The following is a 27192-nucleotide window of genomic DNA, read 5'->3' as shown; positions in this document are numbered from 1 at the left end:
AATCATCCTGTTGGTGTCTCCTAAGAAAAGCAGGTTCAGAGCCTCTTCCTCCGTGGTTGCCTGATGGCGAGACAGGTTTTTCAGGTGAATGTTCTGATCAGGGTCCTCCAATATCGTCACTTTCCTAGGAAGTGGGAAAAACAGAAACGAGGTACTTTGAAAATGAAAGGAACTTGGTCTTTTTTTTATAGGCTTAGTTTTTAAAAGATGTAGGGTATGATGTCTGGAACTTATAAAAATCAAATAACACACAAGGCAGCAGACAGGACTCAATTCGCATCACACACTGACATGACCTTGACAGGACATCATCTAGCTTCGGGGCTCCTGATTTAAAGCTACCTGTCTTTGCAATCATCAGCTCACTAAATCATCTTGAAATGCGTATTACCGAACTAAAAATGCAAATAGATAACCTTCTACCTATGTCAGGAAACTTGGCCATTTGTGTCATAATTCAGTTACTTACATCGGCAATGCACTAATTATTTTGCTGACTTTCCACCTTTTTTCCAATTTCAATTTATGTGACATGTGAAATTGGTCAGCTCAGTCATTTAAACATGATGAGAATCGAGGCATCTGTCCTCCCTCTAGGAGTCACTGCCTTGTCTAGTTTTCTTATCAACAGGAGTAAAACATTCTCAAGAAGTCTTCTAAAAGCTTTAGTTTGTCATTATTACTTTTATGTCCATCAGATGTGCTTCTTCATCCTTTTTCTTTTACGATATGCCCTTTCCTTCCATTACATCCTTGTAGTCAGAGTCTCGGGGCTGGAATTATGTTCATCTATCACAACTGCCTTCACGGACATCCGAGCGTCAACGCCGTGTCCTCCCAGGTGAGTCCTAACCCTGCGCCCAGAGTGGCCTGTCCACATTCTCCTTAAAGTCCTTGAGCACTTTATGCAACTGAATACAACTTGGCCAAACTCCCCCTACTTTGCTTCAAAGGCCTCCAGATGCAAGCAATGAAATTAGTGGACAGAGTTCCCGTCTGCCTTTTGAGTTTTGCCTTCCTGACCTTCTTAAGAATTGTTAAGGGAAGGAAATCTTATCATTTACAAGTACTGCACTTGCTTGACTTGAGGATAATAAGTAAAGATGGGCATCTTCTGGCATTACATCTCTAAAAATACAATTGGCAAGTAAACATTTGTTACTCGCTTGTTTATAAAAACACACCTACAATATCTTAAAAATGAAGATTTTTCAAATACCATAATTCTCACCCTTCCCTTTTATAAGGAGGTTATCTGACTTTCAGATGTAATTTGTGGGCATTTAGAGTACTAATCACGGGAAGAAAGTGTAGCTCTCCCCGCACATCTGTGACCAATATGTCACTAATTATGTGATTTTTTGCCGAGTTTTGGACTCCTTTTGTCTCCTTCAACAATACCAACTAAGATGGAAAAAGATCTCTTCCTTTAATGAAAACAAGTGTATTTTATTTATTTTTCAGCAAGACTCATAAGTAAGCTTATTAAAAATGTTTGTGAGTCCAAAAATGCTTGGAAAACATGAAGGCATCTTTAACTGAAATGGATGAATTGTGTTCTATTTTTAGGAACCTCCTTTATTCCTTCAATTTTGTTTTCACCCTGATCCTTTTGAAGTGCTCGAGAAGATTTAACTAAATTCAATCCCTAGGGACACAGAAGTTAGAAAACGTCCTAAACCCACAGTCTCTGGGTAATATTGGAAGGAAGATAAAAGTATGAAATAAGCAATGAGACGGTACATAAAAGTGGGAGGAGAGTCCTGTCTGTTTCAACATGAAGATAAAAAGAATTCTCCAACTCTGAGGCAGTCACCTCTCATGTGTGTGGTGAGGCCAAGACAGATGCAGTGCTACTCTGTGCGAGTTCAGAAGAGGGGGAGGGAGCAGCAGAAAGTGAGTCAAAGAGGATGCTCGTACTCACTGGGCACCAAGCAGGCCAGACACCTGCGGTGTTTCATTTAATCCAGGTGTCCCCAACTTGGCTGCCACAGGAACCACCTGGGAACTTAAACAAAACAAGACAAACACTGGTGCAAGGTCCCTCCTGAGATTCTGATTTGATTGTCCTGGGGTGTGGTCTGGGTATCAGAATCTGTAAAAGCTCCAGGCATTTCTCATGTGCAGCTAAGATTGAGAGCCACTAGCTTCATCTTTCCTTACCCTTCAAGGCAGGCATATGGGGAGGTTTCTGGTTGCTTCATCTTACTTTCCACCCAGCTCCACCTCATGCCCAACTGGGAAAGTTATTCATCTTCTTGGTTGTCACTTAAGTCACTCTTAAGCCACATCTAATGGGCAAGGTCACATCTTAATAGCCCGTCCTTCCCTGGGAAGTTCCTTTTCCACCTCCCTGAGCATGCTACTGCTTGGTCAACTAGGCACCACAACAGTAACTAAAGCTCAGGCGAGGATTATGGGTCCACCTAAACTTCCACAGGGTTTATATCATTGCTGAGTCAACCTAAGTGATAGTAAGGACACAGCATACATATATCTCTCACCATTATTTCACTGAAATAAAAAACATGGAAAACAAGCAACTATGGCAGGGGTCCTCAAACTTTTTAAACAGGGGGCCAGTTCACTGTCCCTCAGACCGTTGGAGGGCCGGACTATAGTTTTAAAAAAAAACTATGAACAAATTCCTATGCACACTGCACATATCTTATTTTGAAGTAAAAAAACAAAATGGGAACAAATACAATATTTGTATTTGCATGTGGCCCGCGGGCCGTAGTTTGAGGACACCTGAACTATGGCATTCTAAGAGTGTTTATTTACTGGACAACCCAAATGAATTTAGGATCATATTTCTACTAGAGGCCGGGTGCATGAATTCATGCACAGGTGGGGTACTGTGGCCTGGCCGGTGATCGGGGCCATTGGGGCCGGCCAGCAGGTGGGAGGGATCCCAAGGGTTTGGATGTAGGAGTGCACTGACTGTGAGGTGGCAGCTCCTATGTTGAGCATCTGCCCCCTGGTGGTCAGTGTGCATCATAGTGATCAGTCAACTGGTCGACCAGTTGTAATGGTCGCTTAGGCATATATATGTGTGTGTGTGTGTGTGTGTGTGTGTGTGTATTAGAAGTCTGATGCATGAAATTCATGCAAGAGTATGCCTTCCTTTCCCCAGCTGCCGGCACCGGCTTCCCTCTGGCATCCGGGACACAGGCTTCCCTCACAGCCCCGGCTTCCTCCGGAAGGATGTCCAATCTAATTAGCATATTATGCTTTTATTATTATAGATAGAAATAATAATTAGGAGCATAAGGTAGAAAGTGTTTGTGAAATGTCACCAGTGACATTTGGCTAAGCTACTTTTTTTTCTGATGCAGAGCCTTTGATCTCCAGTGTGGCTACTTCAGAACCATTGAACTTCTGTATTTGCTGGTCCAGCTTTGTCAGTTTGATCAAAATAACTCTGCACATGCCCCCTTCTCTGCATGTCATTTTCAGCTGTCTTTCATAGCGTACCACTACATGTTTCTCTGACCTCTGATATTATGGTTCCCTCTCTATTTTCTGATTTCTTGCCCAGGGAGACTTTGAAACATAAATAAAAAGGCAGGTTGGTGTCCAAAGTAATTTAGCTTCTTTCATGGCTGTGCCCCTGCTTAGGGCGCATCTCGGGGCACCTTATGAAGGACTCCATCTCTGGCATCCATATGGATTCTTCTGCAGTGCAAATTTCTCTCTCCAATCAGGATCACCCTGGCCAGCTCTTCTCCTTCCATTGTTCCCTGGTTTCTGCCCAATCCCTTGGGCAGGAAGCTCTGGACTTCCCTTATTGCCCTGCCTGTACTCATTGAAAAATCCCTTTTTTATTAAGCCTTGAGCCTGCGTGTCAGCCCCATCCCCTCTCACGTCTTTGCTCAGAAAAGCCCAGTCATGCCCTGGGTGCTACCTCTCACCTAGGTGGGCTAATCTGGGAGTGAGAATGTCTTAAACTTCTGCGGGTGGAATTCTTTTTCAAAGTTGGAGGAAATAAGAACCATTAGCAAAAGTTTCTCCTCAAGTTGCTTCCTTCCTGGCACTTTCTTTCCCCCACTCTCTCACAAATCAATAGCTATTTCCTGAATCCTTAGTCGCCACTTGATTCTGACTGTAATTTTCGTGGGCTTGAAAGACGGCTTTATTAAAGTTTCTTAAATAAACATCCCAATTCCAAGATGGAAACCCCCAAACTATTTATTTGATTCTTTTTGAAAGAGCCTGTGAGTCGTTTTTCCTACAAAATGTTTCTAAAAGTTTAGATTTCAAACAAAAGTCTCTGATAGTCTTAACTTGGACACCTAAGTGGAAAAGTTTTGCTAAGTATACTCGGTCTGCTTAATGATGGGGAAGAAGCAAGCTTTGTATTTTCTCTGTAAACAGAGAATCTTTTCCATTTAGCTAAGTAATTGGAATTTGCAGGCTCTTTCTAACTGAAGACATATAAAGAGCCATAGCCAAGCTCTTGTTCTCAATAATGGAAGCCATCAATGAAAGAACCTCCCAGCCCCCTCGCCCGCCTCCACAACATTCCACCACCACCAACTTGCCCAACAGGAACTTTCCAAGAGTTACTGCAATGAATCTGGTTTCTCATTTTCATGTTATAGGCAAATGTTGCCATAGGTGATTTCTTTTTCTTCTACTTGGGAATGCCCCATGCCATTGTGCAGACGGGGCTCTACATAATGGTACCATGTCCCAGGGGCTGCAATGAACACAATGAGGTTGTATATTTATTATGACAAATGTCAGTCCGAGTAAAGTGTCATCTAACGAAACAAGCATATTACAACAATTTTCCAGCAAATGGCAGGGGTACCTTTTAATAGTTCACACGAAGGTGCCCTATGGACTAGAGGCAGCCCTGTTTAGTTACCTTGACGTAGAGCAGTATCAGCAGTAGGCAGGCCTCATGAAAATGGGAGGGGAACCACCAGTCTCTTCTAAGTAACTAGATATGTTTCACATGTTGTTAACATGGTCTCGCTATTTACTTTAATAAAGAGGATATTCTCTAGTTCAGCAGTTTTCAACCTCCTTTTATGTTCCACCCCAACACACATTCTCAGACGTTCTCTATGGTGAAGATTGGGAGAAAAGAGATGTAAATTTTTAGGAGAAATATGTAAGGGGGGCCCCTCCTTCCTGTATTTTAACAACTTCAAAGGTACATTTTCTTTATGTTGATTTTTTTTAAATCTAAAAGATTTCATTTGTTATAAATTATAGAGTTGAAACATATCAATTGAGAAAGTTTTATGAACCTACAATACATTTTTGTATTGGTCTTAACCTAGACGTGTAGTAGGCAGTTAGAGAGGCATAAAGCAGAGCCAGGACGATGGGCCAGGCATAGAAGGTCACCAGGGTGGAAAGCCCTGTATGTCTAGCAACGGACAATCTAAAGGCCCCAAGCTGACCCTTCCTCGCCTAGCATCTTGCTGGCCATCTTGTTTGGAAGCCCTGGCCCTTCCTCCCCAGAGATAACACATCTAGGCCTCAGTTGTATTTCAGCTTCAGGCCCAGAAAAGCAGCCCTGGTGCTCACCTATCAATCAGGGGAGAACCCAGCCCTGAAAGGACACACCTGGAAAGCTGATGAGTATTCCATTGAGGTCTTTCCCTGGGACCCCCTTAAAATCTCCACCCTTAAAACCCTTAGGATGAAAGGCCCAGCTGGCTCTCCCTCCTGGAGGCCCCCCTTGCCTTTCCCCTCTCCTTCCTAACCCCCAGGGGAGTCACCTTGATTTTCCTCACTTCTAAGCTCCAAGGGTCCTTCCTTTACCTCTATACCTTGTTTCCTAAGCTCATTTCTTCTACAAATTACTTCTTCTACCTCTGTGGTGTTCCAAATAAATGTTCTCCTATAATTTGAGTCTTGAATTCTTTCCTAGCCAGTACCAAGGTGGCTGAACCCAGGCACCACTGGTCTAACACCTGGTTCCCACTGCCGCCAACAGACAGAACAAGCTAAAAGTAATGGATATTTTTGCTATTTAACTACTATTGAGATAATTTTAAAATTCTTTCGAGTAGCTCCAAATTATATTTTTTCTTTATAGATCTAGCATTAGATCTTTTTATAGATAAGTAAAAATATAGTCAATCACATGATATTTTAGAAATTAAGTTATTTAATTTAACTTACTAAAAACACCAGGTTCTCTAGCAAATATTTAAGGAAAATTTATACTAATTTTCTACAATCTCTTTTAGAGGATAGAAGCAAAAGTAATACTTTCTAACCCATCCTATGAGGACAGCATTACTCTAATACCAAAACTAGACAAACACAGTACAAGAAAAGAAAATAGACCAATATTTCTTATGAAAATAGATGCAAAAATCCTCAGCAAAATATTAGCAAATCAAATCCAATAATATATAATAAGAATTATAAACCACGACCAGGTGGAATTTATTTCAAGTATACAAAGCTAGTTCAACATTCAAAAATCAATTATATAATCCATCACATCAACACACTAAAAAAGGAAAAATCACATAACCATATCAATAGATGCAGTAAAACCATTTCACAAAATCTGACACCCATTCATGATACAAACTTTCAGTAGACTAGGAATATTGAGGAACATTCTCAACTTGATAAAGACTATTACAAAAACATATAGCTAACATCCCACCAAATGGTGAGAAACTCAAAGCATTCCCACTAAAATCAGATATAAGGCAAGGATGTCCTCTCTCACCACTGCTCTTCAACTTTATACTGGAAATCTTCACTGATGCAATAATGCAAACAAATAAAAGAAAAAAAAAGAAAAGAAAAAGAAAGAAAGAAAAGGTATATGAACTGGTAAATTGGAAGGAAGAAATAAAACTGCCTTTGTTGACAGATGGCATAATCATCTATGCACACAATCTAAAAGAATTAAAGGGGGAAAAAAGCTGCTGGAATTGTGATTATAGCAACAATGTAGACTACAAGGTTAATATACAGAAGCCGATTGTTCTCTTGAATACCAGCAATGACTGGGTGACAATTGAAATAAAAAACAAAATACCATTTATATTAGCACCCAACAAAATGAAATATTTAGGTATAAATCTAACAAAATATACACAAGATCTATGGAAAGAAAACTACAAAACTCAGGTGAAAGAAACAGAAGAGGAACTAAATAAATGGAGAAATATTCCATGTTCATGGATAGAAAGACTCAATATTGTACAGATATCAATTCTTCCCAACTTGATATATGGATTCAAAGTAATACCAATAAAAATCACAGCAAGGTATTTTGTGGATATTGACAAAGTAATTCGAGTTTATATGGAGAGGCAAAGGATGCAGAATAGCAAATAAATATTGAAGGAGGACAAAATTGGAGGACCAACACTACCAACTTTAAGACTTACATAGATCTTACCCTAGCTGGTTTGGCTCATTGGATAGAGCATTGGCCTATGGACTACAGGTCCTGGGTTTGATTCTGGTCAAGGGCATGCACGTCAGTTGCAGGCTCCTCCCCGGCCTGGGGCCCTGGTTGGGGCTCATACAGGAGGCAACCAATTGATGTGTTTCTCTCACGTCAATGTTTCTGTCTTTCCCTCTCTCTTCCATTCTTTCTAAAAATCAGTGGAAAAATATCCTCGAGTGATATCAGCACTCAACAACAAAAAGACTTACATAGATCAGTGGAACAGAAATAGACCCACATAAATATGATCAGCTGATCTTTCACAATGGATCAAAGGCAATACAATGAAGCAAAGACAGTCTCTTCAACAAATGGTGCTAAAACACTGAACATCCACAGGCAAATAGATTAATGTAGACATAGACCTTACACTTTTCACAAAAATGAACTCAAAATGGATCATAGATCTAAATGTAAAATGTAAAACTATTAAAGTTCCTGAAAGAAATAATTGATAAACTGTATTTCATTAAAATTAAAAACGTTGGTTCCACAAAGGATAATGTCAATAGAATTAGAAGATAAGCCACAGACTTGGAGAAAACATTTGTAAAAGACACATCCAGTAAAAGACTGTTATCCCAAATATAAAAAAAAACCTCTGAAAACTCAACAATACAAAGACAAACAACCCAATTAAGAAATGAAGAAAAGATCTGGACACCTCACCGAAGAAGATACATAGATGGCAAATAAGCATATGAAAAGATGCTCTGCATTATATGTCATAAGGGAAATGCAAATGAAAACAACGAGATAGTACTACACACCTATAGAAATGGCCAACATCTGGAACATTAAGAACATCAAACTGGTGAGACTGTGGAGCAATAGGAACTCTCAGACATTGCTGGTGGGAATATAAAATGGTACAGCCACTTTGGAAGACAGTTTGGTTGTTTTTTACAAACTAAACATACTTTACCATATGATCCAGAAATTGTGCTCCTTGGGTATTTACCCAAAAGGGGTTGAAAACCACGTTCTCAAAAAACCTGCACATGGATGTTTACAGCAGCTTTATTCATCACTTAAAAAACTTTATTCAACCACGATGTCCTTCAATAGGTAAATTAATAAATAAACTTGTTACATCCAAACAATGGGATATTATTCAACATTAAAAGGAAGTGAGCTATTAAGCCATGGATATTACTAAGTGAAGAGGCTACATACTGTATGATTATAGCTACATGACATTCTGGAGAAGGCAAAACTATAAAGACGTATAGTAAGGAGGAGGGATGACTAGGCAGAGCACCAAGCATTTCTAAGGTAGTAAAAATAGTCTGTATGGTATTATCATGATGGACATCTATAATAATAAAAACATAATATGCTAATTAGACCAGACATTCTTCAAAATGTCCTTTTGGATGACCTTCCCGATGAAGCCGGGGCTGTGAGGGAAGCCCGGGTCCTGGGTGCCAGAGGGAAGCCAGTGCCGGCAGCCAGGGAAGGAAGGCCTACTCCTGCATGAATTTCATGCATCGAACCTCTAGTGCAGCGGTTCTCAACCTGTGGGTCGCAACCCTTTTGGGGGTTGAACGACCCTTTCACAGGGGTCGCCTAAGACCATCGGAAAACACATATATAATTACATATTGTTTTTGTGATTAATCACTATGCTTTCATTATGTTCAATTTGTAACAATGAAAATACATCCTGCATATCAGATATTTACATTACGATTCATAACAGTAGCAAAATTACAATTAAGAAGTAGCAACGAAAATAAGTTTATGGTTGGGGGTCACCACAACATGAGGAACTGTATTAAAGGGTCGCGGCATTAGGAAGGTTGAGAACCACTGCTCTCATGTGTCATAATACATTTGTCCAAACCCATAGAAAGTACATTGCAAGAGTGAAACTTAAGGTGAACTATGGACTTTGGGAGATTTTGATATCTTAATGAAGGTTCATTTTTGCTAACAAATGTATCCCTCTGGTGAGTGGTGTTGATAATGGGGAAGGCTATGCATGTGTGGGGGCAGGTGGGTTTTGAGAAATCTCTGTACCTTCCAATAACTTTGTAGCGCACCTAAAAACTACTCTAAAATTATCTGTATGTGATTTACTCCCTGACTGGAAAAGAGAAAAATTGAAATGAGCATGGGATTAAGTCATTTCATGTAATGTATCCTACAAGACTCAAGGATGCTTGGTGTCTGTGTGGAAACATCTTCATACTTTCAAGAAGCTTCTGCTTCTAACTGTGCTATGGGAACAGACATCACCAGAACCATTCAAGACAGAGTACTGGACGCTTTTGGCCAGGCCATGCCAATGCAAAACCAAACTGAGAATTATCCATGGTAGTTGAAGACAGAACCATAGTAGGTATAGTTAGTGTGTAGGAAAACACTTTTCTCAAAAATGGTTATATTTATTTACGTATTGGTTACTGTTATTTAATTATTTTATTGAGATTTACCATATATATGAAACACTCATTCATTTCCCACAAAGACAATAAGTCAATACATTTCCTTAAGGTAATTTTCTTAAACATATTTTGCAGATTTATGGTAAAATTATAGATGTATTTATGTTATTATATTATCATCTATACCAGGGGTCCTCAAACTTTTTAAACAGGGGGCCAGTTCACTGTCCCTCAGACCGTTGGAGGGCCGGACTATAGTTTAAAAAAAACTTTAAACAAATTCCTATGCACACTGCACATATCTTATTTTGAAGTAAAAAAACAAAACGGGAACAAATACAATATTTGTATTTGCATGTGGCCTGCGGGCCATAGTTTGAGGACCCCTGATCTATACTATTAAAAGCCTAGGTGGCCCTCATGCCCTCACGCAATGCCCTCACGTCATCACCAGATGGCCACCCTCATGTCGTCACAAGATGGCCACTCCCATGTCATCACAAGATGGCCGCCACAAGATGGCCCGCAGGGGAGGGCAGTTGGGGGGCGATCAGGCCAGCAGGGGAGCAGTTAGGCATCAATCAGGCTGGCAGGGGAGCGGTTAAGGAGTGATCAGGCTGGTAGGCAGAAGTGGCTAGGGCAATCAGGCAGGCAGGCAGGTGAGCAGTTAGGAGCCAGCAGTCCCGGATTGTGAGAGGGATGTCCAACTGTCGGTTCAAGTCTAAACTGTCAGTCAGACATCTCCCGAGCGGTCCCAGATTGGAGAGGGTGCAGGCTGGGCTGAGGGACACACCTCCAGTGCACAAATTTCATGCACCGGGCCTCTAGTTAATACATATTAATGATACATATAATTAATGATCATATATTTTCTTCTATCATTCAGGTTACAGGTGCAGGAAAGGAAATGAGGGATCTACATGGATTTCCCCCTAAATAACTGAGTGGCTCACAGTGCAGGTTGCCTATGTGGCATCTGTCCTTCATTACTCCCTATTAGGCTCTGATTTTGTTTAGGAAATTATTTTAAAATATTAGACTTCCCAGACTCCCTTGCAACTGGGGCTGGCCATGTGATATAATTCTGCTCAGTGATAAGTCTCAGCCAACACCTGCCTTTTTCCTTCCTCTTCTTCTGTCCTCCAGGAATGTGGATGGGATAGTGAAGGCAGAGCAACCGTCTGCATAAGGACTAAAGCCACCTGCTGAGAATGGCTGAGCAGAAAGGCAGAAGCCCTGATGGCATCCTGCAGCTTCCACAGCAGCCCTGGCTCCACCCCCCAGAATCCTTATTCTCTGTGTGTGTGTGTGCGCGTGTGTGCGTGCGTGTGTGTGTGCGTGTGCGTGTGTGTGTAGGGGGAGGGGTAAGCCGCTATAAGTTGAGCTGCTGTTATAGGTAGTTGTTAATTTACCTACAAAAAAATGCGCAATATCATTGACTGAAAACTCTTCCCTCTACGTTAAAAATAACATGGCATAGGATCTGATTCTGGTTTATCTATTCTTTCTTCATTGTCTAATTTTGAAGTGGTATAACTTGCTTTTGTTATTAGAGCTTTTACCTAATTTGAATATATGGTGTCACAAGTCCTCCCTCATTTCCCTATTTTTCAGACATTTCTTTGCCCTTTTGGCTGGTTTCCTTTCAGATAAACTCTGGAATCATTTCAATGTTGTTGTTTTTAAGTTTAAGACTTTGCCCATAATTTCACTGACCCTTGACATTAATATGGGAAGAACTGACTTCTTCAAGGTATTCACCCCTCTCATTCAGAACAAGACTAATAGCTTTGTATTTATTCTCAAATCTTTTGATTTTACCAAAAAAATATGTACTACTGTCTTCACAAAGTCTCTGAATATTTCCTGAGTATTTTACTTTCTTTTGTTATTGTAAAAGACATCTATTTTGCCATTATTTCTTCTAATGGGGTTATTCCTAGGGCTTGCTTCTTAGATTGAATTAGATATGTACTGAGAGATAATAGCGGTTGGCAGCCTGAGTAGCATCAGTCAGATCTTTGGTTTCTGATGACTAACTTGCCTCTTGTGAAATGTCTTCAACTATCCAAAAATTCAATCTGAAAACACAAGGTCAATTGTAATCGACTGAATGATACATAGACTAACTTCTATGAACGTTTCAGAGCAGGGAGATACATATGCCACCTGCAAACCTTTATCACCTGGTTCAGGTGATCCCTCTGATCCATCTGATGCGAAGTTTTCCCCTTAGTCACCTAGATTTTGTTCTAAAGACTCTTCCCACCTGTCCTCTCTAGGCTGACTCAGCACTGCTCCCACCTCAGCAGCACTGCCAGCTCTTCGCTCAATCAGATCTCTGGTCTTGGCATATACCAGTAAAATCAGGAAAGCATTGAGGGTCATGGAGCAGACACTGGTACGAAAGGACTGGATGGGTTATGACAGAAAATAATTGGTTGATGTGGGCTCACATTGGTTGACGTGAGACTACAGCAGCTCTAAGTCGCCTGCATGCCTTTTTTTGCCTGGACATACGTTCTTAGACAGTGGAGAGCAGCTGAGTTTTAAAGAAGTCTCTTGGGGTGATTCACATGCATGTTATATTTTCCAACGAAATGACAAGTCAATTAAAGACAGACTACAATTCATGTTCTTTACAATGCCGCCCAAAGAGCTGAGATTCTTGCAATACAGTAAATGCTTGGCATATATGATGCTGTGATAATTTCTTTCTCTATTAGTTGAGATGCAATCATTAGATGTGTGTCCATATTCTGTGTATTCTTCCAAAGGACACAATAAGCCTAAATTTTCAAAACTCCCTTAGGTATTCCTATGGTTTTCCTTTATACACTCAAAATTTGGAGCGGATTGAAAAAAAAACCACAAAAATGATGTAGTATCAGAATAAAGCAAACCATTTATAAAGCAATTATGAAGACTAACCAGTAAGTCAAATCCATACCAATACATCATTTAAAAAGTGCATTTCACCTCTTACTCTCAGAAAAAGAAATTGTTTGCATGTGTTTGTATACAAGGCATGAGGAAAATGAAATCGACAGAGGTGACAATGTCTTTCCTGTCATTAATTAATCTCACGTGACTAAAAACCCTAAGTACCACAGGCTTACTTTTATATTCCAGAAGCAAAAGTGAAAACACTACAGCTGTTCTTTGCCATCTTCTACACATCACATATTAGGCAACCATTGGTGAAAACTAACACCAGTGTTATGGACGGAATGTTTGTGCCCCCCAAAATTCACTGACGCTTAATCCCCAAAGTGGTGGTATTTGGAGGCAGAACCTTTGGAAGGTAATTAGGTTTTGATACGGTCCTGAGGGTGGGGCCTCCATGATGAAACTCCTTATAAAAAGGGAGAGACCCAAGCTCTGTTTCTCAGCCACGTGAGGATACAGCAAGAAGCCAACCACCTGCAGGCCAGGGAATGAGCACCCTGATACTGGACTTCCCAGTTCCCAGAACTGTGAGAGGTGAGGGTCTGCTGTTTAAGCCGCCCATGTGTAAGGTGCTTTGTTACGGTAGCCAGGCTGGGGAAGACAGCCTCCTGCCTAAGACATTTCTGATTCTGAGAAAGATCTCTTTCTACTGTCCATTCAGAGCTGGGCATGCCAGCTTCTGTCTTGTGAATTATTCTAGCGAGACAGGCTTTGGGTAGAAGTGTGCTGTCTTCAGGCTGGACAGGCTCTGTATTCCCTCTGCCATGCTCACTGGCAATGGTCCATTTCTCTAGGAATACGTTTCTGGCCAGCCCATGACGGGCACAGTGTGTGTCCTACCAGCACTGGCCACTGGTCACTTGTTCAGATCATCGTGCAGAACAGCACCCTAGCTTCTGAAGAGGTTGCCTCCCAGCTGTGTTAGTAACTGAGTCAGTTGAAGAAAAGAGTAGAGTTAGTTTTAACTCTGAGATCTGTGCTTAGAGGCCCAGAAATCTCTTCAAAAGCTCAGTGGGGCCAGAAAAACAACACAAACATCAAGTGTAATGCAATAGGTAGGAGTAAGAACTAAAGGATTCATGCTTCATTTAAAGGTTCTAACTTCAAAAATTTTAATCAGAAACTGGGTCTCTCCTGGCCATTGTGGCTCGGTTGGCTGGGTGTTGTCCCCTCCCATGCACAGAAAGGTTGCTGGTTCGATTCCCAGTCAGGGCACGTGCCTGGGTTGCAGCTCCATCCCTGGTGGAGGGTGTGCAGGAGGCAGCAGGTCAATATTTCACTCTCATATTGATGTTTTTTTTTCCTCTCTCTCTCCCTCTCCCTTCTTCTCTCTCTATATATAAAAAAAGTCAATTAAAAAGAAAAGAAAAGAAAAGAAAAGAAAAGAAAAGAAAAGAAAAGAAAAGAAAAGAAAAGAAAATGTCTAGGCCAAACAAAGCAGGTTTGGGGCTGATGCAAGAAGGGCACAGAGCATAAGTAGAAGGATTGGCTTTCATACAGACCAGTGGTTCTCAACCTTTTGGCCCTTTAAATACAGTTCCTCATGTTGTGACCCAACCATAAAATTATTTTCGTTGCTACTTCATAACTGTAATGTTGCTACTGTTATGAATCGTAATGTAAATATCTGATATGCAGGATGGTGTTAGGCGACCCCTGTGAAAGGGTTGTTTGACCGCCAAAGGGGTCGCGACCCACAGGTTGAGAGGTGCTGATATAGACAGTTTCCTGAGACTGGAGGAAAGTAGGTGAGTGGGACAGGATGGGAGGCAGGAAGTTGAAGGAATTCATGTTTCGCAGTTACTCTATTCTCTCTGAGCAAAGAATACAATTGGTTTCCAAGAGAATTGGGGCAGGTAGTACTTGGCTAAAAGAGCAGACATTCGATATAATTATTGTGAGGAATGGGAGAAAAGGACTGGGCACATGGAGCCAGTCCTTAGCAGGCTGAGGGCCCCGCTGAGGTTGGAGACCATACTGGATGGTTTTTCTCCAGTCGTCTCTGAACTCCCTTGTTCTGCCCCAAGGGAGCCCAGGGCATCTTATCACTGGCTGTGTAAAGTGGAAATGATCAGTTTATGAGTCTGTTCTACTATCTTAGAACCCTTTGAGGGCAGGAGCAGGTATCTCAGAGCCTCGCAGCATGGCTGACACCTAAAAGAGAGCTGAAATGGACAAAACTTTGCCAGAGACCTGAAGAAGCCCAGAAAACCAGCCTGCTCAGAGCTCAGATGGACACCAGGACACAACATGGACTTCCCTGGCAAGAGCACAAATGTCCCCAGCTCAGAGGTCTGACGAACTGAGGTTGATTCTGGTCTGTCTCTGGCAGACATGGAATCTTGGGGAAATACGACTCAATCACCGTGAACCTGTGTAGCCGTGTGTAACACATGGATTATGACATCTCCCTCCTCAATGAGATGATGTATGTAAGGTCCCTAGCAAAAAGACTAACATATGACAGAGCCCATCCCACTTAGAGAGGCTTTCCTGGTACAGTGGGGCCTTGACTTACGAGTGTCCCGACTAACGAGTTTTCTGAGATACTAGCTTTCTCGGCCGATTTTTTGCATTGAGTTGATAGAGTAATTTGAGTTAACGAGCTCCTTAACGAGCTCCTTAATGAGCTCGGTCTTGGAATGAATTAACTCGTAAGTCAAGGCCCCACTGTATCTTAAGAAAGAACTACCTGGGCAATGAGGGAAGGGGTAAGACAAACCACCTGCGATAGAATCACCTGGGAAACTTCTTCAGACATATTTCATGTTTGAATTTTCTGAAGGTGAAGGCCGGGAATCTACATTTAACCACCATTCCAGGAGATTCTGATACATAGTTAAATCTCAATCAACTGGACTATTAATTTTGCCTCTCCTTGACTCCCTCCCACTCCCACTTAAATGGCCCTAATGACTTCCCACAATGCTGTGGGGTCTCTCTGACTCTCCTTTATGAGAGAGTCACTCCTGACTGATTTTTCTTCCAAAAAGCAGCTCCAATTATGCTATGTCCTTGAATAAACATCCCCAAGGGCTACCCCTTGACTGTCCAATCCTCACACTCATCTTTCCAGTATTACTGTGCGCACCTACTCCCTGACTGGTCCCAGTCCCACAGGTCCGTAACTGTCACAGAACGAGCTACACACATCAACTTCTCAACCTTGTTTCCACATGGAAGCCACACCCACTGCCCGTCCTATGCCCCCTCAGGGACTACTTCACCTGCCACCTTCTCCCTGAATCTCTCCCTGGTCGCACACCTGGCGTGGTCTTTTTCCTGTAAGCGCTTGTCATTCTGGTGCCTCTCTTACGGTGCTGCTCATATCCCTCCTTTTGCTGTTCTGCGCTAGTTTTGCCCACTCGATGGGTTCCAGGAGAGCAAAGACTAAGTTAGTAAACTCAGTGCCCAGCACAGTGTGTGGAACAGAATTGGATCTCGAGAAATGTTTACAGAATGACTGAGTGATTCCACACGACTAGACTAAAGCCACGAGGACAGAGGCTGAGCATTAATCCTTTTTGTAACTCCCGGAGCACTTTGCAGTGTTTTACATTGATTAGGTATCAGGAACCTGGTGAGTTAAATGTAACATTTGTCAACTCTTTTTTTTCCCTTTGATGACAAATTACTTAAAAAACACAACACAGACAAGATTTCAATACTAGATTCTGAAGTCTACTGACTTTCTTCGTAACAATAATAACTATGACCAACTTTGGAACCTTAAATGGAATACGTGTCCCTATTTAGGAATACTAAAATTACACCAAAGTAAGGTGACTATTTTCCCTACAGTTGAGACCAGCAGTTATACTGTTTTACTTCATGAGACACACTTAGATTCTAACTATAGCATTTGATATAAAGAGCTTTCAAAAACAGAGGTTCTATTTTCATTTAAATTACTAAATAAAGAATAGGCTTAATACACATATGTGTGTATATACATATATATCTCTATATAAATATATAGCCAACTACTTTTTTAAATTATATTTTATTTTTAGTGTTGGCATTGTTACAGATGTCCCCCATTGCTCCCCCTCTTTGTTCCCCTCCCCCCAGGCCCACCCTCCCTCCCCTGGCCCTCACTGCATTCTTATCTGTGTCTATGCACTATGCATGTCCCTTTACCTTCTCTCATCCTGTCTGCCCCACCCCCTTACTCCCTGACAGCTGTCAGTCTGTCCTCTGTATCCATGCTTCTGTTTCTAGTCTGTTTGTCACTTTATTTTGTTCATCAGATTCCACATATAAGTGAGACCATACGGTACTTGTCTTTCTCTGACTGGCTTATTTCATGCTATCTATCGCAAAGGGTTAGAGATCCTTCTTTTTAACAGATGCATAGTGTCCCATTGTGTAAATGTACCACAGCTTTCTTATCTATTCATCTAGAAAAAAATATTCTAAAAATTTATATGGAACCAAAAAAGACCCAGAACAGCCTCAGCAATCTTGAGAAAGAAGAACAAAGTTGGAGGGATCACAATACTGGATATTAAACCACAGCACAAGGCCATTGTAATCAAATCAGCCTGGTACAGGCACAAGGACAGGCCTATAGATCAGTGGAACAGAACAGAGAGCCCAGAAATCAACCCATGCCTCTATGGTCAATTAATAATTGACAGAGGAGCCAATTACTTTTAATTAAACTTTTTATTTTGTGATCATTGTAGGTCCACATGCAGCTGTAAGATATAATGTAGAGAGACCCCATGTACCTGCATCCGAGGTATCACAACCAGGACAATGGCATTGACACAATCCACTGATCTATTCGGACGTTTCAGTTTTTCTTGTACTTGTGTGTGTTTGTGATACGTAGGCAGTTTTGTGTATCCACAGCCACAGTCAGGATACACAATAGCCCATGATCACAAGGATCCCGCACTGGCCTGGAGAACCATCCCCGCTTCCCTCCCTAATTCCTTCAACCACGAAGCTGTTATCTATTTCTATAACTTTGCCGTTTAAAAATATTACATAAATATTTTTAGATAGATTTGCAAATAATATCATACAGTACTTAGGAATGGCTTTTTCACTCGCCCTGGAGATTCACTCAAGTTGTCAAATGTATCAATAATTCATTCCTTTTGTTATTGTTGTTTTATTAACTATAGGTCCATAATTTACATTAGGGGTCATTCTTTGTGTTGTAAATTTTCACAGATACAAAGAACAGATTAGGGTTGCCAGAGGTGGGGGTGGAAGGAATGGGTAAACTGGTTTTGTGTTTATTTGTTGTGGTTTTTTAGTTTAAATAGATTGGAAAAAACAACAACAATAAAAAACAAAACAAAACAGGGTTTCTTATAGAAAGGCTGAGTCCATCGCTGGGTAACAAAAATAATAAATACAAGTTGAACTTCATGAAGTTCAACTTACCTATTTTTTCCTTCACACATCATGCCGTGGTATTGCATCTAAAAACTCATTGCCAAAGGACTAGTCGCATTTGCAAATCGATGGACGTTGGTCTGGCACTCTGACATCACGTATAGGAAGCCCCCCCCCCCCCCCAGTCAGGTTTCCCAATTGGAGCTCCTTTTCAGGGCCACGACTCCTTAGTTCTCTATACCCCACACTAAGATCTTGAAGCTCTTTTTGCTGCTCTGGCCTGAAGGTGAGAGCTCTAGTTTTTCATCCTTGCTCTACCATTAACCAGTTAGTTTTGAAACCCTGGGCAAGTCACACCTCTTACAGCTTCCTTTCCTCAACCAGGAAAATGAGGAAGGCACCAATCTACACGATTCACCTTCTCTTCAAATCCAATCAAAGCCAAGGTGCTGAGCATAATCAATTAATTTTATTTCTCATTTATTTATTGTTGCATATCTCTCCTTACATGTTACGTCTCCTCTTTCATGTTCATTATAGCCAAACCCTTCACTTCTGGATTATTGCTAAGCTGTTTTAAGTTCTTTAGTGTAGATGTGACTTGTTCAACGTAGCTTTAAGTGAGATTTAGCCAGGAGGTACATACTAGTAGGTCAGACTGGAGCTAGAAAATGACTTATGTCACCTGTTAAAATGAGGAGCAAATCTCTCCCAAGCCTCTTGTCTGAGTCCCTCAGAAGCTGGCTTTTACTTCACACAAATCCTCAACACCTGGCCTGTCCAACCTCACCTCGTATCGTTAATGCTGCTGTTCCTACAAGGAGAGTTTTACCTTTTTGGATGGTACCCAGAGTGTTTGATATATGTCAGCTCACCACAATGAAACCAGGGAACTAGACAGGCAGACTTCTGTGAGAGCTGCTCCCAGTTCAAGAGCATATGAAGCCACTCTTTCTGGTGGCAATGGTAATTAATGAACACTGGACAACAGAATCTTTTTGTAATGTAGTGGATTTTTTTTAGTAGTGATAGGAAGCGTTTGCCTTTTTGTAAATGTAATTCCAATAGTTTCTTTAAGGCCAATTTCCTCCATGAAGTAAGTAATTTTTCCTTCCTCTCAATTTTTTATTTTCCTTTCCTTTAATTCTTTTTTTAAATATATTTTTTATTGATTTTTTACAGAGAGGAAGGGAGAGGGATAGAGAGTTAGAAACATCGATGAGAGAGAAACATTGATCAGCTGCCTCCTGCACACTCCCCACTGGGGATGTGCCCACAACCAAGGTACATGCCCTTGGCTGGAATCGAACCTGGGACCCTTCAGTCCACAGGCCAACGCTCTATCCACTGAGCCAAACCGGTTAGGGCTCCTTTAATTCTTATAGAAATATTTATTGTACCGACAAACATCCCCTTTTCTAACTTTCTCTAATGAATACTATAAACATAAGAGAGATGATATGTAAAAACAGTCACTCAACATTAATGGGAGAATATATATAAAGGTGGTTTACAAATTAAACAACTGGCTGCTGATCTCTTTTGGTAGAGGATTGATGTATTTTTTAAATTGTTTTAGAATATTTAATAAGAAGAATATTAAAGTGTGTTTTCTTGGCTCTGGCATCTGCTGATATATGAAGATGTCTGGGCAAAGTATATGCAGTTACCAATTAACATATGTCTAATGTAGGCAGATATTCAAACAAGCAGTGAGTAATGTTATAGAAATGCTGGCAGGGTAACTTACTCTATTATTAGATAAGCTCTGAAGGCTCCATTTATAGTTCGGTCACGAAACCACCAGTGCCAATCGTGACCAAATGATTGTCACTGTTAGTCTTAATGATAGTCGAGAAGCTGTTTTTGCTACTCGGGCATTTTCTCTCTTTCACATTCTCTCCTTGCTGCTGAAGCCTAATTTGAATACCTTCTTCAGAGAAAGGCCACAGTTGGAGGGGTGAAGGGTTCCACGGGGCAGAGTAGAGTGGGGCTGCCTGGTCCCACCGGTCCTCTCAGCTCACACTCCCAGGACGCTCACTGCTCTCCCTCCATCAACACCAAGAGATTTCCCCAAGAAGTGAGTCCTAAGCTATTTGAGTTCCTATCACTAGTGAAAAAGCATCCATTATGTTACAAAAGGATTCTGTTATCCAGTGGTTGTTAATTACAGTTGAGACCAGAAACATGCAAAGTTGCAGAGAAAACAATTGCAGGAAACATCTGAAAGCAATTCTCCCCGTCTTTGTTGTTCTGCTACTCACGGCAAGTCTTCCAAACTGGAGGCTTCATGTCTTGGATCCAAGAGATCATAACCGCATTCATTGTAGATTTCCAAGTAAGAAATGTGCGTTGTGTATATTTTGCTGCTGTCCTGGTAGGAAAAGGGAGAGACGTGATTTAATGGCTCTGACGACGACTCAGCGCAGAGGAAGATGAACACATTGATCGTGTAGCTTCCTCACAGTTTCTCTCTCACTTTGTATGGTTTACATGTTCGGTCCGTGACCCTTTCAAGTTGCCAGCTACCATACGCACGAAGCTTTTTTTTTTTTAATGGCCAATACCTATGATTACAAGCAACTTCAGTCTGTTACTTTGTATTGGTTCCACGTAATACGTAAAAAGTCAATACACATTTACAATGAGCTGACGTGGTTGCAGAACTCTATAACACCATGTTTTACTTTCCAGCCAAAAAAAAGAAAGGTTACTAAGAAAAAATAAATTTACATTCTGTGAATAGTCTATTCATAAAAGAACACAGCATTGTTACTTTGGCTTAAAAATTTCAGTAGCAAAAGAGTTTTCATCTTTAATCACAAATCTTTTTAAACTTTTCGTACTTCCTAAGCACATAAATAGATAATGGACAATAATTAGCTAATGTAAAGTTAATTCAGGGGACAGAAATGGTTTAGGTCAATTAGGTAATCGCAGGGTGTATATTACCAGTCCATTGTCTATACTAGTGATGGCGAACTCAGAGGTGACACGCGAACTCATTTTTTTGGTTGATTTTCCTTTGTTAAATGGCATTTAAATATATAAAATAAATATCAAAAATATAAATCTTTGTTTTACTATGATTGCAAATATCAAAAAATTTCTATATGTGACACGGCACCAGAGTTAAGTTAGGGTTTTTCAAAATGCTAACATGCCGAGCTCAAAAGGTTCGCCATCACTGGTCTATACCTTACCTGGTTAGTTTTTCTGGCCCAAGTGGCAAATCAGGACTGTCCTGCTACTGATTAGAGAGAGGTATTTTCTACGGGCCATGCTGAAATGCAATGGCATAGGTGTCAATGAAATCAGGATAAAAAGTCGAGGGGACTGGTTCTCTGGTTCTTGTCTTAGCTCTGTCAACAGACAGACAGACAGACACACACACACACACACACACACACACACACACACACACACACAAACCCACTTCCACTGCAGTGGAATAAAACGGAATTTTTCAGCTCTTGAGAAACTTCCGAGTTCAGTTTTTAATACAAAATATCAAATAATAACACCTGTTTGTTGTAAGAGGGGAACATATTTGCGCCTGTGCCAGAGGTCAGCAGGTTGTCATAGTGAATGTTCAGAGAGGGTTTACTTAAGGACTAACTTCCTGGTTAGTTCTCAACCACATCCAAGACAACCCATTTACCAGGCGTCGTTCAAGGGAAGAGAGGACCAGTCGCGAAGATGGGGAGAGAAGCTGGAGTCCTACTTCTACCAGCTGTGAGCCCTGCTATGTCAGGCCTCAGTTGCCATAGCATTCAAGTAAGGAAGGTGGATAATTAAAATTAATACAATTCTCTGCTCCTGAAATGGCTCAAACGATTGAAATAATGATACCACCATTTCACTAAAACAAATACATGGAAAAGTAAAGCAAGTTTCAGCCAGCACATGACTGTAGGAAAATGTTCAAGCTCCAGCTGAACTTTCACGTTCTCCTGCTCTGTGAAGGTGACGGCATGGACTGAATCTCCATGCAAAAAAATTTCTCCCAACTGCACGTTGGAAACACTACCCATGTGGGTGTCTCTGGCTGCTTCTCCTGCAAGGGATCCATGAGTTACACTAGCATCCTAGTGCCGTGGTGGCACCATTCCAACATGATCCTTTGGCTTGAAGTTTGGCTTAGTGCAGGCATCAGAGACAATAAATACTAGACAGACTCTGTGTGGCCTTTATTCTAACGCAGTGTTTCCTAAAACATTCCATGAAATACTCATGGAAAACTGATCCATGGTCCACACATACAGGGTGGGCAAAAGTAGGTGTGCAGTTGTGGGTATGCAAAACAGAGTTTATTCTTGCATTATTATTTATTAATTACTAGAGACCCGATGCACAAAAATTTGTGCACTTGGGGGGGGGTCCCTAAGCACGGTCTGTGCCCTCTTGCAGTCTGGGACCCCTTGGGGGATGACCACCTGCTGGCTTAGGCCTACTCCCTGGGAGATTGGGCCTAAGCTGGCAGTCAGACATCCCTCTGGCAGCCCAGGAGCCCTCGGGGATGTCCACTTGCCAGTGGGGAGCACGCCTAAGCTGCAGTCGGACATCCTTAGTGCTGCTGAGGAGGCGGGAGAGGCTCCCACCACCACCGCTGTACTGGCAGCCGTCAGCCTGGCTGTGGCTGAGGAGAGCTCCCCCTGTGGGAGTGCACTGACCACCAGAAGGCAGCTCCTGCATTGAGCGTCTGCCCCCGGGTGGTCAGTGTGTCATAGTGACCAGTCATTCTCAGTTGTTCTGCTGTTAGGGTCAATTTTCATGTTACCATTTTATTATATAGGAGTGCCTGGCCAGCCTGGGTGAGGGGCTGATGGCTGTTTGCAGGTTGGCCACAGCCCCTTCAGGATGGGGGTCCCCCCTGGGGTGCCTGGACAGCATGGCTGAGGGGCTGAGGGCCGTTTTCAGGCTGACCACATCCCCTTCAGGGTGGGGGGGTCCTGCTGGGGTGCCTGGCCAGTCTGGGTGAGGGACTGAGGCCTGTTTTCAGGCTGGCTAAGCCCCCCCCAGTGGGGACCCTCACCTATGAGGGTGTGGCCAGCCTGGGTGAGGGGCTGACGGCTGTTTGCAGGCTGGCCACAGCCCCCAGCCACCCAAGCTCCCAGTGGAGGCTGGCTGGAAGCAGGTATCTGGGATTTATTTGTCTTCTATAATTGAAACTTTGTTGCCTTGAGCGGAGGCCACAGCTGGCCAGGGCAGGCAGGAAGCTTGGCTTCCTCCATCGCCCAGGCAACCAAGCTTCCTGCTTGCTCCAGCTCTGTGGCTGCCAGCCGCCATATTGGTTGGGTTAATTTGCATATAGTCGCTCTGATTAGCTGGTGCGTGTGGCTTAGGGTGTAGTGAAGGTACGGTCAATTAGCATCTTTGTCTTTTATTAGTGTAGATTGTATTATTTTCCATATGGACCATTGTAAACCCACTTTCACCCTACCTTGCATATGCTGTTTCTCTCTGGAAGATTCTCAGAGCACATTATAGGCCAGTGCAACATGTTTCTAAAACTTATCTGAAGATATCTTAAATATTCCACAGATTATGGTTTGAGGTTTGAGCATACACCTCTGAACTCATCTTAGCATCAGACAAAAGACGAGGCTTAAATATGGGCTCTGTCATTTATACCCTTATCCTCAGATGAAAATGGGGACAGTCATCCTTATCTTGCAGATCTGTTGTGAGAAAAATAGGGCTCTGTATTTAAAATACAACCTAAATGTGTGGCCTTCAATAGACTCCAATAAACTGTAGCTGTCACTGCTGTTCTTGTTGGTGTTGTCATTATGTTGACTCTTTCTAAAACCTTCAAATGGAGAATTCAGTATGTGAATATGAAAAGAAAGGAAAAGAGGCAGAAAGAACAGCTAACTTGAATGTTTATTTACACTGGAGAAACTCTCTCTTTCCAGAAATTAGAAGGAATGAGAAAAAGTCAGGAAGATGGCAGGCCCACGGCCTGAGGTGACAGGGATAATGCAGTTGGCCCCCAGCTGCTGCAGTTTCTGGGCTTTCACTGGAGTAGAATTCGCTGAGCGATGTGGGAGCTGCCGTTCCTTAGGGCCATCTCTCAGTGCTCCGGATTGTAATGTAACACACGTGTGGCCTGCACACAGCCTTCTCTTCTGCCCCAAACAAGTCTGAGCCTCACAGTACTCTAAAAGAATGAGCAGTGATTTCTAGAATAATGGACTCAATTTTCTTCTTTTAAAATCCTTGAGAATGTGCTCCTACCGCACTCACAGGCACTTTCGGGCCCGGTATGTACTCGCTCTTAGTTTATCTCGGAATAAATACTCCGCATACGTCAAATGTTTTATTCAAGAACCCTAGAGAGCTCACGGGGCTTCTACGGCTACGACTGGGGACAGCCGAGCACCTGGCTGCATGTCGCGGCTGCACTTTCTGGACTCTCTCCGTGATGCACTCCAGCTGCCTCTGCCTGGCTTTGCCGCAGCTCAGTTAGATTACAAGGGACGTGCTGCTCCCCCAGCGTGGAAACTGTCCATTTACAGAGAGCTGTCCTGGCTGTAAATTGGTCCGATGGCCGCTCTCCAAACGCAGGGTCACTCAGGATGAAATGGGGTCTAGAGTAATGTCAATGACAAACACATAAAGCAATGCACCTGACACATGGCAGGTACTGGGGCGACAGGTAGACTTTTAGAACTGTATTTGTGTGTGTGTGTGTGTGTGTGTGTGTGTGTATGTATTTTGATAGCCATAGACAAAATTTGCAAAGAGACAAATATATTTTCTATTAGGAAAGGATTTGTTTATTCTGTTTAACTTTATCAGGGGGAATGACTTTATGTGTTCTGCGTTTCAAAGGGTTATTTGAAATTGGTCAGGGATATTTTTTCTATATGCCTATATAGCACAAGAAGTCCTCCATGTTGTCACTAGGTTTTGTGGCTTTAAGAGAAATGACATGTAATCAAACCAATTTTACCAGAGGCTAATTGACATACATAAGAGTTAAGTTCCTACAGCATCTATCAGCGTCATAATGTACCTGCGGAAGGAGAGGGCATTATCCGAGAACCTGCTGCATGTGGACACTGACAGCTGTAATAATAACAACCACATACTGAGCACCTACATCATGCCAAGAACTGGGCGATGTCTTTAAGTACAGAAAGCTCAGCTCTCAGAGAAACCCCACATCCAGAACCTTTAAGAAACTGCCCAAGTCCACGGGCTGCAAGTAGAAGCAGGCTGGCCTGCACAACTCCCATGACCCCACCTAGACACCAGGCTTCCACATTAGGCCTCAGCAATAAACACCAAGACAAAGCATATCCCCAGTTTCTGAGATCTGGGGAAAAACAAAGCAGCTAATGTCAGAAATAAATGAATAAATGAAAAGAAGGGGTTTGGATTCAACATATACACTATACTCAACTCTTTCTGTTCCTAATATTCTGGCATGCGGAGTTGGAATGTGTGAGCTAGTGAGAGATGAGCTGAACTAATGGGTAATTGCTACTTTATGGCTGGAAATTAGAATTATGCAGATCTCAGCGATTTCTTCTCATTGTTGCAACTTGAAATGCAAACAGAATACAGTTGAGAAATGTTGCGATGACTGTTACACTGACCTAGTTAGGGCATTGGTTATACAGAATGAGGACAACCGAGCACTTGGAACTGCTAGGGACTGTGGAGAGCCTCTAGTACAACTCACTCCCTGCTCCCAAACAGGGAGAGCTGAAGCTCAGAGAAGTGGCTCACAGGAGAGAATGTGTTTAGACACAACCAGCACAGCAGGTCCAGCCTGGGCAGCGGGCATGGAGACGGAAAGCACATGCACTTCTGGCATGGGCCTCCAACCAGCTACTTACAAGGACCCAGAGAAAGACATTTAATCTGAGACTTAGTTTTCCCAAATATAAAATGGGGATAAGGATGCCTACTTTGTTAGTTGTATTATATGTTGTATTAAATATTTATAAAACAAATGGCACTCGGAGCCACACAATAAATGATGCTTATAATATAGACAGGGAATTTGTCTTTATAGAAATACTAGAGGCCCGGTGCACAAAATTCGTGCACGGGGGTGGGAGGGGGTTTCCCTCAGCCAGGCCTGCACCCTCTCACAATCCAGGACCGCTGGCTCCTAACTACTCACCTGCCTGCCTGCCTGATCGCCCCTAACTGCCTCTGCCTGCCTGCCTGACCACCCCCTAACTGCCTCGGCTTGCTGGTTTGATCACCCCCCAACTGGTCCCTTGCCAGCCTGGTCACTCCCTCACTGCTCCCCTGTTAGCCTGGCTGACCCATAACTGCTCCCCTGCTGGCCTGGCCACCTATAACTGCCTCTGCCTCGGCCCCCGCCACCATGGCTTTGTCCGGAAGGACATCTGGAAGGATGACTGGAATATGTCTGGTCTAATTAGCATATTACCCTTTTATTAGTATAGATTAATTGCAATTGGACTTTTACTCCAGTAAATTCCTGTGGGCTTCCATTAAAAGTGTGATAACAGTTGTCCAATTCAGTGCTTTAGCAGCTAAAATAAAGGTCTGTCTTGGCAAAAGGGCATTCTCCAGTTTCTTAATGAAGAATAAGAAATATTAGCTGTAAAATGTGTTGTCTGTTCTTTTAACCTACGTGTGTGTCAGAGGAGCTCCCTCTGAGCATTTGCTGGAACAGCATCCCTTTAATGAGAGGCACCTTCTCAATTTCCGCGTCGTCAGCAAAACTCCAAACTCCCCTTCAATCTCAAGGACAGAGATATTCCACAATAATACTTTCTCACTTTGATACAATATAATAAAATGTCAAAATAACTATTTTGCACACAATAAATTTCTGCTGAATATATCAAATGCAAAATGAACTTATAGTTCTATACCTTTTGCAACTCCTCAAAAATGTACGACAGTGTCCTTGGGATAATGCCTCTGTCGCTGTAGCGCTCTGCGCCACCCGTGATGGTGAAGGTCTTACCACTGCCTGTTTGCCCGTATGCAAAGATGGTGCCATTGTAACCAGCCAGGGCACTACAAGAAGAAATGACACACTGTTAACATTAAAATAGGCTAATT

At 42.2% G+C, this 27192-nt stretch overlaps 1 long non-coding RNA gene across 1 annotated transcript; it reads right to left on the bottom strand.

Annotated features, from left to right (window-relative positions):
- On the bottom strand, positions 1-27121 carry LOC118660321. The gene is made up of 3 exons (XR_004968869.1): positions 27000-27121; positions 20397-20506; positions 1-124 (listed from the first exon to the last, which is right to left on the bottom strand). It is a non-coding gene; the product is annotated as an uncharacterized LOC118660321 (long non-coding RNA).
- Between the last annotated feature and the right edge of the window lie 71 nt (positions 27122-27192).

The sequence above is a fragment of the Myotis myotis genome, unplaced genomic scaffold (assembly GCF_014108235.1).
Source record: "Myotis myotis isolate mMyoMyo1 unplaced genomic scaffold, mMyoMyo1.p scaffold_m19_p_7, whole genome shotgun sequence".
Taxonomy (NCBI): Eukaryota; Metazoa; Chordata; class Mammalia; order Chiroptera; family Vespertilionidae; genus Myotis; species Myotis myotis.
Note: the sequence above shows the minus strand (reverse complement) of the source record. Positions and strands in the feature narration are given on the sequence as shown.